Source organism: Euphorbia lathyris, chromosome 1, assembly GCF_963576675.1.
Source record: "Euphorbia lathyris chromosome 1, ddEupLath1.1, whole genome shotgun sequence".
In the NCBI taxonomy this organism is placed as follows: domain Eukaryota; kingdom Viridiplantae; phylum Streptophyta; class Magnoliopsida; order Malpighiales; family Euphorbiaceae; genus Euphorbia; species Euphorbia lathyris.
This window is the reverse complement of record NC_088910.1, coordinates 32,167,229-32,179,828: the sequence shown is the minus strand read 5'-3', so window position 1 is coordinate 32,179,828 and position 12,600 is coordinate 32,167,229. Positions and strand designations below refer to the sequence as shown.

Here is a 12,600-nt window from a genome sequence, read left to right as displayed (position 1 = left end):
ATTATAAAAGAAATAAAAAAAATGGGCGGCCCGGTCGCACTACGCGTCCCCGCTGAGCGAGGGTCCGGGGAGGGGTCCCACCACAAGGGTGTACTGGGGGCAAACCCTTCCCCTGCCAATTATAATTATGAAAGGAATAAAAATTAAAAATTAATATCCATAATTTTGTCTTTTTGCATTTAATATGTGGAAAACACATGTATTAGACTATCGTTGATGCTTCAAAATAAATGTATTTGGCTCTTTGTGGAATATACACTGCTGTTTTTTTTTCAAACATGAAGACTAAATCATTACTTTTGACTAACATTTATTTTACAATCTCACTTAACATCACCTATATAAAGCACTAGGACAGGCCTTTAATATCCATAATTATAAAAGGAATAAAAATTAAAAATTAATATCCATAATTATAAAATTCATATCCATAATTTTATCTTTTTTTATTTCGTACGTGGAAAACACGTGTATTAGACTACCATTGAGCTTCAAAATAAATGTATTTTGGCTCTTTATGGAACATACACTGCTGTTTTTTTTTTCAAAAACGAAGACTAAATAATTACTTTTGACTAATATTTATTTTACAATCTCACTTAACATCGCCTATATAAAGAAGCACTAAGATATGGCCTTTAATATCCATCATTTTGTCTTTTTGCATTTCATACGTGGAAAACAAGTGTATTAGACTACCGTTGAGCTTCAAAATAAATGTATTTTTGTTCTTTGTGGAACATACATTGCTGTTTTTTTTTTCAAAAACGATGACTATATCATTACTTTTGACTAACATTTATTTTATAATCCCACTTAACATCACCTATATAAAGCACTAAGATATGGCCTTTAATATCCATAATTATAAAAGGAATAAAATTAAAAATTAATAACCATAATTATAAAATTAATATCCATAATTTTGTGTTTTTGCATTTCATACGTGGAAAACACGTGTATTAGACTACCGTTGAGCTTGAAAATAAATGTATTTTGGCTCTTTGTGAAACATACACTGCTGTTTTTTTTTTCAAAAACGAAGACTAAATCATTACTTTTGACTAACATTTATTTTACAATCTCACTTAAATCACCTATATAAAGCACTAAGATAAGGCCTTTAATATCCATAATTATAAAAGGAATAAAAATTAATATCCATAATTAGAAAATTAATATCCATAATTTTATCTTTTTGTATTTCATATGTGGAAAACACGTGTATTAGACTACCGTTAAGCTTCAAAATAAATGTTTTTTGGCTCTTTGTGGAACATACACTGTTTTTTTTTTCAAAAACGAAGACTAAATCATTACTTTTGACTAACATTTATTTTACAATCTTACTTAACATCACCTATATAAAGAAGCACTAAGATAAGGCCTTTAATATCTATAATTATATAAGGAATAAAAATTAAAAATTAATATCCATAATTTTGTCTTTTTGCATTTCATATGTGGAAAACATGTGTATTAGACTACCGTTGAGTTTCAAAATAAATATATTTTGACTCTTTGTGGAATATACACTGCTGTTTTTTTTTTCAAAAATGAAGACTAAATAATTACTTTTGACTAACATTTATTTTACAATCTCACTTAACATCACCTATATAAAGCACTAAGATAAGGCCTTTAATATCCATAATTATAAAAGGAATAAAAATTAATATCCATAATTATAAAATTAATATGCATAATTTTGTCTTTTTGCATTTTATATGTGGAAAATACGTGTATTAGACTACCGTTGAGCTTCAAAATAAATGTATTTTGGCTCTTTGTGGAACATACACTGCTGTTTTTTTTTTCAAAAACGAAGAATAAATCATTACTTTTGACTAATATTTATTTTACAATCTCACTTAACATCACCTATATAAAAAAGCACTAAGATATGGCCTTTAATATCCATAATTATAAAAGGAATAAAAATTAAAAATTAATATCCATAATTATAAAATTAGGGTAAATAATTATAAGGTCCCTATGTTTTTACTTAATTCATTAGTAGGTCCATCATATTATTATAAGGTCCTTAGGTTTTATTTTAGTCAACTTTTTAGTCCTTTTATTTATTTTTATACATAAAAGTACAAAATTACCCTTAATTATTCAAATAAAATAATTTAACTTCTAGTTTTCAAATTTAATCAAAATAGTTTTAATATAGTTTGTGTAGTTTATGTACACCGAAATTTTTGTATTTGTGTATATTAATTTAAAAAAAAATATATTTCTCATTCTCTTAAAAAAATCACTTTTACAATTTTATATTGTTCTACTCCAATTTTAATAATTTTTACAATATTTATCATTAGTTCTTTTAATGAATAAGTTCTTCACTACTAAATTAAAATTTATAATTATATGAAAATTAATAAAACAATTAACTAATATTGGAGAGATTATTATTATGAAGGAAAAAACATAAAATAGGAAAAATAGATATTTTATTATTAAAACATATAGTAAAGGGTAATTTTGGTATTTTAAATTTTATTTAGTCTAATTTGACCATTCACTCAAATATAAGGACTAAAGAGTTGACAGAAATAAAAACTGAGGGACTATATAATCATTTCTAAAAACACATGGACTAACTAGTGTATTGCGTAAAAACAGAGGGACCTTATAATTATTTACTCATAAAATTAATATCCATAATTTTATCTTTTTGCATTTCATATGTGGAAAACACGTGTATTAGACTATCGTTGAGCTTCAAAATAAATGTATTTTGGCTCTTTGTGGAATATACACTTCTGTTTTTTTTTTTCAAAAACGAAGACTAAATCATTACTTTTGACTAACATTTATTTTACAATCTCGCTTAAAATCACCTATATAAAGAAGCACTAAGATAAGGCCTTTAATATCCATAATTATATAAGGAATAAAAATTAAAAATTAATATCCATAATTTTATCTTTTTGCATTTCGTACGTGGAAAACACATGTATTAGACTACCGTTGACCTCCAAAATAAATGTATTTTGGCTTTTTGTGGAACATACATTGCTGTTATTTTTTCAAAAATGAAGACTAAATAATTACTTTTGACTAACATTTATTTTATAATCTCACTTAACATCACCTATGTAAAGCACTATGATAAGGCCTTTAATATCCATAATTATAAAATGAATAAAAATTAAAATTAATAACCATAATTACAAAATTAATAACCATAATTATAAAATTAATATCCATAATTTTGTCTTTTTGCATTTCATACGTGGAAAACACGTGTATTAGACTATCGTTGAGCTTCAAAATAAATATATTTTGGCTCTTTGTGGAACATACACTGCTGTTTTTTTTTTCAAAAACGAAGATTTAATCATTACTTTTGACTAATATTTATTTTACAATCTCACTTAACATCACCTATATAAATGAGGGTAAATTATACCCATAGTCACTGAATTTTACTTCACAATGTAACATAAAAGCCACCGAATCTTAGAATTTGTTACATTCGTGGACATTAAACTTAAATCAATGCTTCAAACTGACCCTTGATGGTCTCAAAATAAAAAAAATAAAAAATTAATAATATTATAAGGAACTTTAATTTTTAAAAAATTTCATTTTGATGTTATTAAGGTCATGTTCTTTTTTATTAAAATTAAGTGAACTGGAATGAACTGAACTGAAATAATAATATTAGACTTTAAAAATAACAATAATTAAAATAAATAAGCTTATAATAATAATGGTTCTAATAATAATAATAAATCATAAATAATGATAAATTACTCATCTGAATTTACTGAAACTGAAATTAAGTGACAAAAAAACATGGCCTAAGTTGTTGTTTGGAAGAGTGAGAAAGCTCCAAAAATGATGATTTAGGAAAATAAAAATGTGGTTCATGGTAAATATTATTGTGAACAACTTTAATTCTTGAATATTTTGATTTTGGGATCGATAAGAGTCATTTTGAGAAGTTAGTTAACGTTTAGTGGCCACAGTGTAATAAAATGTAAAGTTCATTGATTTTTATGTTATATTTTGAAGTTTAATGGTCATACTATGAAAATTGGTAAAGTTCGAAGGCTATTGATGTAATTTATCCAAAAGAAAAAATATATTTATACAAATTCTTGCTAATTTTGCAACGCATGCTTAGTTTGTGGAAAAATATATCATGTTCAATTCTATTTAGAGAGAGGGAGATTATAACAAAATTTACTGTGTATATACATACTGTACATGCTTCAAATTCAAGGGTGTAAATATAGCAACTCGGACTGAAGTGTGTGGTATAAGGATAGAACACTTGAGTAAGAAGCGGTCATAAGGAATGGTGATATGGGCAATTGTGAACTGAATCTCACATCAGAAACGAAAAGAAAATGATTGAGGTTTATTAGTAAAGTGTGTATTCAATATATATACGTGCATTTTAAAGTCATGAGGTCCAAGGTGATGGATTTGCTCAAAGCGAATAATATCTACATGGTATTGACACTAGAAGAAATCAAACTGTTAGTGGCGAACAAGAAATCAGACTGTTAGTGGGGAAAGATATTTCGCCACTAAATCATACAAATATGTAATTAACACAAAAAATTAACTTTCAATGGGAATTTTCAGAGTTTGCCACATAAAATAGTGAATTCACATGTAATTTTATACACTACAGGGAATATTATAGTTCGTCATAAATAATATCATAAACTGTGCAGAATCATCAAATTCGCCATAAATATTATTATATATACTATGAGAAATACTTAATCCGTCACAAAAAATATTAGTGGGAAAAACAAAAGGCGACACAAATGTTAAGACAATAATGTAGATGTGAAAATTCGCAACAAAAGAATATAAATTAAGGGGGTCAAATACATGAATATCATAATTAAATACAAAATTACAATTAAATCATACCACCAAACTTAATTCTTAATATGTTATTAATCTCTATATATTATGATAGTACCATAATTTAAAAATTCTAGACTCAAATTCATAAATCATAAACCCTAGAAAATATATTCTAAACTTCTAATTAGTTTATAAATTATAATCCTTAAAATATATTAAAAGTACTGATTTTTCTAATTTGACATTGTCACACCCGACCCTAAACGACATCGGGTATGAACGGAAAATAGGGCAACCAACTTCTAATATCCTGACAGCCGAACCGATTTTCTATTAGATAAAAATTTATTTGGACTACCTAAAATTTTATTTATTATTTGGCTTGGACTTGATAATTCTATCAAGTTTCCTACGTATCCCGAACATCTTTTAATCTTTAAATCGGAAATCAAAGCCACGTAGTTCTACCTATTTTAGGTAGTTCTCTCAACTTAATTGACACGTTAATGAAATTAATAAACTTCACCTTGTAAATATAGAGTTTCGTTTCATATAGTCTCGTTTTATCGCTACTACCATTCGCCATATATTTAATATCCGGATCTACGATTTCAACTCGTCGATTAACCCGTTAAAAGCTCAATTTAATTTCCTAATAGCTTAACTTAATTTCGAAATAGACCAAAACGCTTATTCAGACTATCGTAAATTTATTTATTATTTATATACGCGAATACTTTATCGATTCGACAATATAAAACTTAAACTTAAAAACCTTAAAATCACGTTATCCAATCAAATCAAATCACAGATAAATATCGATATCGTTATATCGACATTTTATCAAAACAACTCATAACTAATCAAACGTTTTATCAAACCAAATCCATAATCAAATAAACGTTTTATCAAACCAAATTCGTAATCAATCAAACTTGTAATTAATCAAACTCGTAATCTATCCAACGTAAAACCTTATATCAAAAATCAACTCATAATCGAAATCATAAAACCTTATATCCATCCATTCTAGAGTTTCTCCCCTTATGTATCAATCCATAACCACACATATCAAGAATCACATAATCGAGACGTCTCTTTAACCTTGCCTAATCCCGTATTGGTCTTACCCCACACTTCGCTGTCAATACCCGACTAGGTCTTTACACTGTGTACACAGGCCATGTTCCTCACTGAACATGGTCTTCAAATATCAAAACCACCGATCCGGATTACTCTAGATGGATATAAAAATTCAGAAAACCATAACGTACTCAAATTTCCTTTCACAATCAAATTTTCAATTTATTCCATAACCATAAAACCATTTTACATCAATTAACTAATTTCACAAAAATAATCACAATCATTAAAATCAAATAATCTTTTAATATAACTAAAATAATTAAAATTTCATATAAAATCATCGATTCCCAATTTAATCGAACTCCAAGAATTTAATAGCTAGAAATATTATATCGATAAAATTTAATATCATTTAAAGTTAAATATTTTTATCGGACTATTTTAGGTCAGTGAACCTAAACAAAAATATAAACTGCATAGTTAATTAGAACTATGAATACCCTTAGACTCGTTAAACTACTAAGAGTATATTTGTGTTCAAAATCTTATATTCAAATTATTTTACTATTTCAAATCATTGTACCTAACTTTCATATTTGATGAGCTGTTTCCGTTTACCTGATAGTTTTTGCAATGAATTACAGAGCATTGTGGGTCGGTTTTGGTGGAAAGCGGGGGACTCTGACAGGGCTATGCATTGGCTGAATTGGAATGTGTTGTGCAAAGCTAAGGAGGAAGGAGGTATTGGATTTAGATGGCTCTCATCTTTTAATTTAGCAATGCTTGCTAAGCAGTGTTGGCGACTCTTGGTTTGTCCGAACTCGTTATGTGCTCAGGTCTTTAAAGGAAAATATCATGTAAATGAATCTATTCTTGATGCAAGGATGGGTAATGGTCCGGGTTATGTTTGGAGAGGGCTTATGGAAGCGGTTGCCCTGTTAAAAGATGGGTTCCTGGAATTCCCTGTATGTGTCCCCTGGTTACTAAAATTTCTCCTCCTGAGGTAAATGTTAACTGCTTAATTGATGAGGATAGTGGGAGGTGGAAGATTGAGATGATTAAGGATATTTTTATGGAGGAGGATGCAAGACAGATTGTGAAAATTCCGCTTAGCTACCGCAGACCAAGGGATCAATTGGTGTGGGTTTTCACTAATACGGGTGAGTTCTCCGTTAAATCTGGTTACCATCTGGCTGAGCAGGGGAGAAGGGGAAGAGGAATGCAGGCTTCATCATCTGAGGGTACCCCTCCCATTTGGCGGAAAATCTGGAATCTCCCTGTTCCTGTCAAAATTAGACATTTTTTGTAGAGATGTTGCAATGGTTCCTTGCCTTGCTTGGCCAATTTAATTAGAAGACATGTTGAAGTGGATACGACCTGTCGCGGATGCGGTGAAATTATGGAAACCGAGGAACATGTTTTTAAAAGATGCATAAAAGCTAAGGAACAATGGAGGAATTTTCCGTATGGGGGTCGTGTTGATAAAATCCAAGGACATAATGCTTGTGATTGGATTGTGAATGTGTTTAATTCCCTGTCTAATAAGGAGGTAAGGTTTTTTGCTGTGTTTTTGTGGCTATTATGGCATGACAGGAATCAGCGCCATCATAATGTGGATGTTCTAAATGATATTACTACAGCAAAGAGAGCTGAGGGTCTGCTAAGTGAATGGACGGGTACGGAGCAGGTTGTGGAAGTGGCGGGAGGGGAAAGAATAAGTGTAGGGATGGATAGGTGGGTACTGCCACCTGTTGGAAGGATGAAACTTAATGTGGATGCGTCGGTTGGCTTGAATGGAGTGCGTTGTGGTGCCGGGGCTGTTATTCGGAATGATAAAGGAGAAATTATGTTGTCTGCTGGTTTTCCGATTGGTGCTTGTCTTTCGGTTGCTGGTGCGGAAGCAATTGCAATTTGGGATTGTTTAAGAATTGCAAAGGATGCTGGTTTTGTGGAGTTATTTGTTGAATCTGATGCAAAAAACGTTGTTAATTCAATACTAGGGAAAATTGAGGTATCGGCAGAGCTTAAATTCATTGTGGGAGATATTGTGGATATAGGGAAGGAGTTTCAACAGATTCATTTTTCTTTTGTTAATAGGAATGCTAATAAGGTGGCTCATGAACTTGCTAAGTGGGGAGCTATGCTTACTGAACCAAATATTTTGATAGAAGAAGTGTCTAGTTTTCTTGTTTCGGTTGTAACCTTGGATTGTTGTTTTTTAATAAGAGTTCTTGTTATCAAAAAAAAAAAAAACTTTTATATTCAAATTACATATATTCAAATTATATAGACTCTGTTTAACAAATATCGATACTAATCCTTCTAATTTATAACTTATTTTAACTCTATAATTTTAAAGTCACTTAAATATTAATCAGATAACTTAAAACTAAATTTTAAACCAAACACTTTTATCAGACTCTTCTCGTTTGTCACGGAATTGTAACGTGTAAACTAAACTGATATCGTTAATTCCGATCGAAGGTTCAGTTAGACTCGTGACACTGCTACGAGTCTATGTATCCCTATAAATTTCCTTTTGAGTTTCTTCATATTATTACTATTTTTCAATATAAAAATTCAGATTGACAATTTCGTAATTTGTTATCGTCATTTCTTTCCGTAACTTAAACCTCCAAATGACCGTCTATATTCATAGATGATTATCTAACTATTTTAATATATAATTGTCTAACTAGACCCGTATTTAAAGAGAAAACAATATTACCTCTACAATATTTAAAAAGAAAATAATATTACCTCTTGTGACCATTGTAAAGCTTGACACATTATACCAATCATTGTACCTTTAACCCGACCATACGAAGTCATTCGGCTCTAATATACGTAATTCATTATTCTTTGCTCTTTAAAACAAAATTGTCAAGTAAAATCTCCATAAATATTTAGTTTTATAAAATTCCATTTCATAAAGTATTTCTTTAGAATTAAGGAAACCATTTTTTTTAATGAAAAGGTAATAACAAAAACATTTATTATCTCTATACCATAGAAAACGTTTTTTCCCTTGTTCATATCCTTCTTTTTTTTCTGAAAAATGAGATCCTTTCTATTTATATGGAATCATGTATATTATTATTATTATTAGTTATAAAGATAGTGTATTTCCCTTGTTCATATCCTTCTTTTTTTTCTGAAAAATGAGATCCTTTCTATTTATATGGAATCATGTATATTATTATTATTATTAGTTATAAAGATAGTGTAAATACACATGGCTTACTTAAATATAACCACATTTATCTTTTAGTTGACATGCTTACACCTAAGTCATTTAGATTGACACATGTATTAAACAAATTGACACTTGTCCATATATGATGTAATGGATACATTTTTTTTTTCAAATATAGGACATGTATGTGTCCTACTAAAATTTCAAAATGTTTATAATAATTATATATATATATATATATATATAATAGTTATAATAATTACTTATCATTTACTCACCACAAAATTCTTAATAAAATTTCAAAAATACTTTTACTATACATATTATTTTTTAAACCTTATTAATATACTCTCTAATTGTATCTTTGGATATTAATACAACTTCTAGTTCTTATTTATAAAATATAAATAACTAATGGACCACATATTATAAATAACTAATGGACCATCTAAAAATATTTATAACACAATCCAATATTAAAGTCTAAGTATCGTAAAATTTGGATACGGATGTTACCGACATAATCCAAAATTATAACTTGATATAGTTGTAAATAGTTTTTAAAAGGTGAATTTCTGTGTAATTTTTTCATAAAGTAATAAGGAAACATTTTTGTATTAAAAAATTAAGTATCATTAATTAGTAATTAAAAATTTTAAGCTATTTTCCATTGAAAACATTTTAAGTAATTAAAATCTGTGTTATCATTATTTAGTTATTTATTATATTTTTTAATTATTAACAGATTAATTTATAGGGTGCGATTATACCAGTACTAATGTACTGGATCCCATCAGAACTCCGAAGTTAAACGTGCTTGGGCGAGAGTAGTACTAAGATGGGTGACCTCTTGGGAAGTCCTCGTGTTGCACCCCAAAACTTTGGTTCAAAAAAACAAATTCATTTATAAAGTATAAAAATATAAATTTTTAGAATGGTGAAATTTTCAATTATATCAATAATTTTTTTGATAGATATTTTAATAATTAATAATCTTATATTAGGTGTTTTTTTTGTTCCGGTGGATTCAACCACTAATCTTTCATTTTAATATATTAAATTTATGATATATTTTATCATATTAAGCCATTTTATCCGCTTTTAACGTGAAAATTAGTTAATAGAGTGTAATTTATTTTATTTACATTCGAATTTATTTTTAATGGTTTAAAAATATATATTTTTATATGTAGGATAACAAACTATAAAACTTTTATTTCGAATGGTAAAAAATATTATTTCCGATATAAATGAATTGGGTAGAACTCTTTCAACCGAGTGAGATATGTTTAATGTTACATAAAATAAATTATTAGGACAAATATATTAAAATAAAAGGTTGGTAGCTCAATCCATCAAAATGAGAATAATTAGAGGGCACAATATACATTTTTCCTTAAATCTAAAAATGAAATTGATGAGATGATCATTCAGACTATATTAGGTTCTTTCAAAGCCCAAATCCAAAGCCCATCTGTGCAAGTTCATTTTCCTTTTTCTTTCTTTCTTCTTTTCTTTATGAAGCTTTTTTTTTTAAGAAATGCTCGTAATTTCATTAGATAAAACATGAAGACGTACGACAAGTAGAATGTAAGAAATAAAACTTCACATGATTACAAATTAAAAATACAATATCTACGAAGGGATGGAAATGACTACGAAGAGCAAAAAGAGTCCATAAAAGACATAAAAAACACAAAACAACAATATATTTCTCGTTAATCCAAATCTGTAGAAAGACATCTGCAATCCAAACTTCATCTTTTAGATTATTCCGAACATTCGGATCTGATTCCTTTTTTTGTTGCAACCACGTAGATTTATTGATTTACGGACAAGATAAATCATTTCCGCTCTTGCTAAATCCGAAAAAAGCATAAACGACAGAATAATAGAGAGCAGATACAATTACACGGATAAAGAGTTCCGGTGAAATATATGAACACAGAATAAAAAAGCAATAAAAATACAGAAATCTAACCCGGTGTGAGGAGGAAGAAGGAAGATCTTTCGTCCTCCTCAAAATAGATCAATCAAATAGGAAGATTGACAGAATAATGGAAAAGAAAGGAAGAAGAAAAAGATGAGGAGTTTTTTTTTCTTTAGTCCCTATAAAACCAACAGTTTTGGGTAAATTCCCCTAAATATTACCCGCCTGATGATTGAGTATGCAGTTAATAATTAAAACATGCATTATAAAGGCATTTATTTTAGTGAAAAGTACAAAAATAAACTTTGTGTTTACATCTGTTTTCGAACAACACCCATGTGGTTTAAAAGTTTGCAAAATGGTACAGAGTTAATTTAGTCATTATATTTATTTATTTTATAAATTAACCCCACTTATTATCTAATTATAACAAAAAAAAACCCCAAAATAAAAAATAAAAATCAATTACACCATCTTCTATCTCTCTTTTTAATTTTTTTTCTCTCTCCTCTCTCTCTTCTCTTTGATAATATCCCTCAAAAATCATTATAAATCTCCTCCAACTTGGTACCAAACCTCACAAATCCCTAGCCAAACTCGCCAATATTCATGGCCCCATAATCAGTTTAAAGCTTGGTCAAATCACCAGAATAGTAATTTCATCTGCTACATTAGCTAAAGAAACTCTTCAAACACACGATCTAAATCTAGCTGACCGAACTGTCCCTTATGCTATCCGTGCCCAAGATCACCACCAATCCTTAGAATGGTTGCCTTTAGGGGCAGAATGGAGAAATCTTAGAAAGATATATGCAATTCTTACATCTTTGTTCAGAAACTTGATCTCAACAGTGACCTCCGCCGCAACAAAATTCAACAATTCATCGCCGATGTTCAAGAAAGTTGCCGGGGAAGAAAGGCTATAAGTATCCGCGAAGTAGCTTTCAGAAGTATGCTTAATATGTTGTCAAGTTCTATATGTTCTCTAAATCTCACCGATTCGAATTCCGAAAGAGTACGAGAGTTAAAGGAGTTTTCAGCTCGATTATGGCTGAAGTAGGAAAGCCTAATGATAACTGGTGATGAACTTTCGACCGGATTCCTTCCATGCGGGGGGCGTCGTTGGGTTCGACGGGGGAAGCTCCGATGCCAAAGTCAGTATATGTGTAGAGAATAAACTATAATGACAAAGTAGGGTTTAAGGAGAGCGTAAAGTGTACCTCAATAGCTTGGGATGCAAGCTATTTTTAGTTATGTAATCGTAACTCCCAGTAACCAGAAAGTCTCCATTAATGCCTCATTAATGGCGGTTACTGATCTTATTCAAGTATGACCGTTAGCTCATTAATGGATTATTAATTGCCTTTATTGGGAATCGGCTCAACCGCTCGACGGGCGGATCGAGGCATGATGGCGAGTCTCCCGTAGGTTTGACTACGGATAGCGTGTGGTGGAATCTATGTGATCCTCCACTCGGATGGCTTGCTTGATACGTCATTGCTTTCTGGATCGTCCGAATACGTAGTCGTTTTGGTAAACATCCTCT

The 12,600-nt window shown here is 29.5% G+C and overlaps 1 non-coding gene across 1 annotated transcript; it reads left to right on the top strand.

The window, feature by feature from the left end:
- The first annotated feature begins 9,880 nt into the window (after nt 1-9,880).
- On the top strand, nt 9,881-9,999 carry LOC136214864 (5S ribosomal RNA). Its single transcript, XR_010681931.1, has one exon. It is a non-coding gene; the product is annotated as a 5S ribosomal RNA (ribosomal RNA).
- Nucleotides 10,000-12,600: the final 2,601 nt, after the last annotated feature.